The sequence below is a fragment of the Hordeum vulgare genome, chromosome 2H, assembly GCF_904849725.1.
Source record: "Hordeum vulgare subsp. vulgare chromosome 2H, MorexV3_pseudomolecules_assembly, whole genome shotgun sequence".
Lineage (NCBI taxonomy): Eukaryota > Viridiplantae > Streptophyta > Magnoliopsida > Poales > Poaceae > Hordeum > Hordeum vulgare.
The window spans coordinates 178145254-178152135 of NC_058519.1; the positions used below are offsets into that span (position 1 = coordinate 178145254).

Sequence of the window (6882 nt, forward strand, 5' to 3'; positions counted from 1 at the left end):
TCCCAGCCCGGCCCACCGGTCAGCGAGCAGTGTACGGGGTCAACCCAACCCCTCGCTCTCCCAGTCTCCCTCCCCATGAACCCCTCCCCCTTCCAGATCCGCGCCGCCACCTCCCTTCCAGATCCACGCCGTCACGAGCTCGCCGCCGTCCTCCTCCTCTTACCCATGGCCTCACCCATGGCCCTCCCTTACCCACCAGCGGAACTCGATGGCTACGACCATGGCGCACGCCGTGCTCATGCTCCTGGCGTGGCACCCAGATCTCATCGTGCCGACGCTCACGCTCCACGTCGCGGCCGTCGCCATCTGGAAGTACCAACAGAGGCCGCGCGCGCCGGCGCCGCACACGTGCGTGCGCGCGTCCATGGTGGAGGTGCCTGACAGGGAGGAGCTGGACGAGGAGTTCGACACGATACCAAGCACGAAGTCGCCGGAGGTGGTGCGCCAGCGGTACGACCGTGCTAGGATGGTCGGAGCACGGCCGCAGGCCATGGTCGGCGACGTGGCGACACAGGCGGAGAGCCTGCGGGCGCTCATGTCGTGCCGCGACCCACGCGCTACAGGGATGTTCGTGGTGCTCTGCTCCGTCGCTACGTCCTTGCTTACAGAGATCTCATGGGTTCTTTGGTGGTTGGTTCCGCAGATGAACAAGGAGAGGCTCATGATGATGGTCGGCGCCGTCCCGCAACCCACCGCCTCCCCTATCCACGTCCCTCGCCAACAACACACACCGCCGGCGTAAGTCCATCCCCCACCCCCTTCTCTCCCACATCTTCTTCCTTCCTTGCTTCCTTCGGATTAGATAGAATAGAATAGGTGAGATCTCTCGGTTCCAATGGTGGATTCTCTCCTCTCCCAAGGATCACTTCTTCTAACAGATTTGGATGTATGTGCGCTGTACCATTTCGCTAAGTTTGACGACGAAGGATTGGTTGCTGGTTTGAACATTGGGGAATTCTTTTCAATACCGCTTATTTAGTCCCATACTGCTTACGGAGCAGAAATTTAAAAGGGGTGCCGGTAATATTTGCTAAAGAAATCTTCCATGAATTTTTGGAGGAGCCTGAACGATGACTCTTGGGGATTTTACCATTCATTCACAACATACTTGTCATTGCACTGAGTGACACAGATTTGACTAACATACTGAAGTCAGCTTTCAGCATTACACTTCTGCCATGGAGCTGGCGCTTTTTGTACCGATTTAATTCGATACAAGGGAAAAATGATATTATAAATAGACCTGCACATGACCACAGTCGTTAAAATGACCTCGAGCCATTAAATCATTCTCCCAGCTCACATGATCATCAGTTCATCACACAAGTTTACAGAATACCTTCACTGTTCACAAGATAACAAGTTAAAATAATGTCCCAGAATAAAATAATATCCAGCTAATGCATTCCAGTAAAACATAAAAAATATTTCAGAAATCAGGATGCTGGAAATAGCATGGAAGTCATGTTCGGATGTATACTTTTTTTATAGTTAACCAATCTTATCATATTAACTAAGTTGAATTCCTTATCCTGATTGGTGTACATTCCCTTGATGGTAGAAGTAGTTGTTATAATTCGGAATTAAACAATTGGTGCAGTTTGATGTGGTTTGCCCGTGGTTCTCTCTTTTGATGACTCTTTCATACTTTTGTTCCTATTAGACATTAGTTTAGCTTACAACTCTGTTGAAAATTAATATATAGGGTTCTCAATTTGATTCTTCTCGTATGTGGTTTCAGGACTGCAGTGCTTTGTGTCGTCACTTGTTTCCAATATTAACAGCAATTTCGTATCCCTCCAACACCATATTTCTTAAAGATAACATTATAAATTCTTGAAGTCTATTTACTTATAGACATGGGGTGTTCGCAAAGTTAATCTTATATATAGGTTCACTTGATCAGACCAAGAAATTTCATCTCAGCAGATATTTTGCTGAATCAACTTTTAGTTAATCCTTTCATGCAGGAGAGAACATATTGTACCACATCACCATTTATTGCTAGTTAACAAGTATTGTTGACCTGGCTAGTCTCAGATTTGTGCTCCAGGTTTAATCCAAAGTACAAATGAAATGCTCATACCGGATAACGGTCCTGGAGAGTAGGAATTTTTGTTTCCTAGCTTAACACCCGAGTTAAAGGGACGTCCTGGAGAGGCACCTTTTTGTTCAATTTTGTAGCACTGATTCCCTGATTTCTAGTGTTTATGATGGATGGATGGATGGTCTGTGCTGCCATATTTGAAGTTGAGATCATTCATATAGGATCACAGCCTACTTATCCTACTTCTCTCAGTCACATTTGTTTTTGTACAATGAGGCTAAGTGCAGCAGGAAAACATCATTTTTTCAGATAATTATTGCTTCAGTATATTTACTTGGACCGCTTAATTATATCTTGTTGGGAAAAACACCACACACATGTTTCTTTTGAAAGACACAAACATGTCATTGTTGACCTTCAAAATAGCACACTACCAATTTCTAGTTGTTGATTTGGCTAGCTGTGAGTGAGATTTATCATATATATCCTCTAGGTTCAGTTTTGAGTACAAATTAAACGCTCATGCTTGTTAGTACAACAGTGCAAGTCTGATTAATTAACTATTTGAGAGATGCATGCTAGGGGCATATATGATTCTAGACTCCTAAAACTTTTTAGTCCCTTACATACTTTTGGCTAGCTCTTGTCGCACTGCAAGCAATTCAATAATGTGATATCTGAAACTACTTTACCATCTCTTACAGGCAAGGTGCATGGAGGTAGGCTCAACTTCCGCGTCTTCCATTGGATTGCCCCGCTGCTGCCGGCGACACTATTTGGCATCGGCACGGTGAGGTCCTCTCCCTCCTCTGCTATGTGCCTCCTGTCCCCGGTTGCTCTGATGATCCTCGTGGCCTTCGAGCCACGGTTATGGTGTGGGTCTATGGCCATCGTTCCATGGTTGTCAGGTTAGGCTGCTAGAGTCCTTTCATAATCATCATGCCACTGTTTGTTTTTAAGTTTGCTCATTTTTTTGCTTACCATGTTTGCTAACACTGGCCTACCTGATGCAAACTTGCTGAATATATGTATGGGTAGTTCCTGGTGGTCACTTATTATCCAAGGGAGTAGTTTTGGTACTTAACGAATGGTGTTTCAGCTAGCTTGCACCCCATCTAGATACTCACTTTTATTGTTACCTAAAATAAATTTGCTTGGTGTTGGATAGACATTGTTTTGCATGACGAAATCCTTTAGTTCGCGTATGATGGATGGGTGGTTCCTACCCGTTGAGGTCCTGTATGAGCCTAGTTTTTTTGTAGTACAAATTAATTTGTAGTGGCTATCAATCTAATAGTGGCTATCAATCCAATAGCAGACAATGCTTACAAATTAATTGGTGTAGTGCTGCTGTGTACGCATACTGTAGCTTTATTCTACTCTAAAATTAATTAATGTAGCTTTATTCTACTCTAAAAGAACCCAGAGAAGATTAATCTGCAGCAGTTTTCTCGCCAACTTTGGTAACGAGAGTATATCTGTTACTTCATATTACTGAAGATCTGAACATTTTCTTTTATTTCTGCCTCATATTTTGTTTAAACTTACACTACAGTTTCACTTTAGATGATATTTTGTTCTTCGAAAGACGTTTTACAATTTAGCATTGCCATCTAGTTCCTGCGCCTCAACAATACATTACTTTGTTTGGATGCCGGTATACTAGAGCCCATAAAAGTTGGTATCAGGGATGCAAAACTAGGAGTGGGGAAGCAAGAGCAGGATGACTTCTTCGCAGCGAGTGCTAATTTCTGGATTTTCTTTTGAGATTCTTCTGGCTTGATGCTTCAGCTGTGAAAACTCGTATCTGATTGTCAACTGTGAACCAGATGAGTTATTGTGTTATGTAAACCTGGGAGATGTATTATGTGATGTTATATGATGGATGATTTTAATTCGACTTGGAGTTTTCTTAATTTGAATATGAAATAGTGCTGCATTTAATATTGGACAAATAATTGGTTGAAAAGGCCCAATAAATAGAAATGAAACCAAGTTCTTGAAAAAAAGTTGCTGAATTCAAAAATGAAAAAAAGTCCAAAACTGAAACTGGACCAAATGTATTTGGGCACTAAAAGGCCAGGGCCCAAAATAAATTCGAAAAAGAAAAACTAAAAGTGGCTGAAAATAGGCCAAGGCCCAAAAGAAGCCCAATAAGAAAAGCCCCAAAAAAAAACTAGCCTATGTGATCAATTGAAATGGGTTGGGCTGATTTCAGCCATGACGTTTTGATTTTGTCGTAATTTTGCCACGTAGGACTGCCACGTAGGACTGGGTTTGATTGTCAGCAATGATTTAGGATCGTCGTAAAGGTTACGACAATCCAGGAATCATCGTAAAGTTATGACGATTTTGACCAACACGTCGTTGCTGTTCATTTATGACGCTCCGTTTTTTCCGCTTGGTTTTTCGTCGTGCGATCGTCGTAAATGAAAAACCGTGATGATGTAGCGACAAAAAAATAGTGTCGTGTACAAGCATATTCGTTGTAGTGGATGCGTCTTCGACCAGATTTACGCGCTGCGTGGACGAGGGTTTAGCTGCCTTAACCAAGCACTGATCACGGTCCTCCCCAAGCGCGCCGAGGCCACTGGCCTGGGGGATTATAGGCCCATAGGCCTAATTCACATCATCGCCAAGGTCCTGGACAAGCTGCTTTCGATCCTCCTAGCCCCCAGGCTCAACAACCTCGTCAGCAACGTCCAAAACGCGTTCATCCCCGGGCGAAGTCTTCACGACAACTTCATCCTAGTGCATCAATCCACACGGCTATTGCATCAGCTGGGTGCCCCTCGAGTGCTGCTGAAGCTTGACTTAGCTCGGGCTTTCGACTCCGTCTCGTGGCCCTTCCTATTCGAGGTGCTGCGATGCCATGGCTTCGGCAACCGCTTCCTTGGTTAGATCGCCCTTCTCCTGTCGTCGGCCAGCACCAAGGTTCTCCTCAATGGCAACCCTGGACCAGCGATTTGGCATCGCCGTGGACTGCGCCAAGGTAACCCCGTCTCCCCGCAGCTCTTCGTCCTTGCTGTGGATACGCTGGGCAGGCTCTTCCATCGCGCGGTCGAGCTCCGAGTCATGCAGCAGCTGCATCCGCGCCGCGCCATCCCCGCCATATCCCTCTACGGCGACGACGTAATTCTTCTGTGCCACCCGTCGCCGGACGATATCGCGGCGGTGGAGGAGATTCTGCAGCTCTTTGGGCGTGCCTCGGGCCTGCACGTGAACTTCCAGAAGAGCGCTGCGGCCCTCATCCGCTGCGACACCGAGGACGGTGCTCATGTTGTCGCGCACCTGGGCTGCCCCATCGTCGATTTCCCTCTTACCTACTTGGGCATCCCGCTCTCACTGCGTCGCCCCACGGCTGCCCAACTGCAACCCGTCATCGATAAGGTCGCTGGGAAGCTGCCCTCCTGGAAGGCCTGGCTAATGAACAAAGCCGGCCGCCTTGCCTTCGCCAAGGCTGTATTGAGCGCGATTCCCATTCATCAGCTCCTCGTGCTTGCGCCGCCAAAGAAGACCATCAAACTCCTGGAGAAGATTGAGCGAGGATTTCTCTGGGCTGGCCGCGCCGAGGCCCACTGCGGCAATTGTCATGTCAACTGGCGGCGCGTCTGCCGGCCTATCCAGTTTGGGGGCCTCGGCATCCACGACCTCGAGCGCACTGGCCTCACCCTTCGCATGCGGTGGTAGTGGCTCAGCCGAGTCGATGCTGGCAGGGCCTGGAGCGGCCTAGACCTACACTTCGCGCCCGAGGAGCGCGCGCTCTTCTTCGCCTCTACCACCATGGCTCTCGGCAATGGCTAGCGCGCCCTGTTCTGGGAGGACCGATGGATCAACGGGTGTGCAATCCGAGAGATCGCGCCTCTCCTTTTTGATCTCATCCCCAAACGGCGTCGCAAGTCAAGAACGGTTGCGGACGGCCTTCACGAGAACCAATGGGCCGCGGACATCCACAGCATGATTGGCATCCTGAAGATTGGAGAATACCTGCGCCTCTGGCCCATGATCGCCGAAACCGTCCTCACTGATGCACCAGACAACATTCGCTGGAAGTGGACCGCGAACGGCGAGTACTCCGCCAAGTCCGCATACCTCGCCACTTTCCACGGCTCCGCGAGATGCCAGACTTGGAAACTTACCTGGAAGTGCTGGGCACCGCCTCGGGTGCGCTTGTTCCACTGGCTTGCTAACCTTGATAGGTGCTGGACGGCCGACCGCCTCGCGAGGCGCAACCTGCTGCACCCACAGCGCTGCCCTCTTTGCGATCAGGCTCCGGAGATGATTCATCATCTTCTCCTGGAATGCCCTTTCAGCCGCGAAGTGTGGCACGAGATCATCTCAAGGCTACGCCTCTCTTGCCCACTGCCCAACAACGATGCCACTCTACACGACTGGTGGTGCTCTGCACGGCACGACACCCCTAGGCGTATCCACAAGGGATTGGCTTCCATTGCTTTGCTCGTCCCTTGGATGATTTGGAAGCATGGCAACGGATGCGTGTTTGAGGGTGCCACACCGTCGGTTACCTCCCTGGCGGCTACGATTAAGGAAGTGGCCAGCCTGTGGGCCAGAGCGGGCGCCTTGGGGCTCCGGGCCATCTTGCCAAAGACATGGGACATCCACTAGTGTGCATGTGTTCACCTTGTAAATATGCCTCCTAGGAGGATTGTACTAAACCCCTTCTTTTCAATACAATGAACCGCAAAAGTCTTTTGCGCTTTCTCAAAAAAAAATTGTTAATACTGAAAGCATAAGGCGTCATGAACCCGAGGAGTAATTTTACATAATACAGGGAGGGCCAGTGCTGATGGTGCTGGTCCAAAACAGAGCAGCTT

General features: G+C 48.5%; 1 pseudogene; it reads left to right on the forward strand.

Moving 5' to 3' along the window:
* Positions 1 to 835: 835 nt before the first annotated feature.
* Positions 836 to 6673, forward strand: LOC123426052 (annotated as a pseudogene).
* The last annotated feature ends 209 nt before the right edge of the window (positions 6674 to 6882 follow it).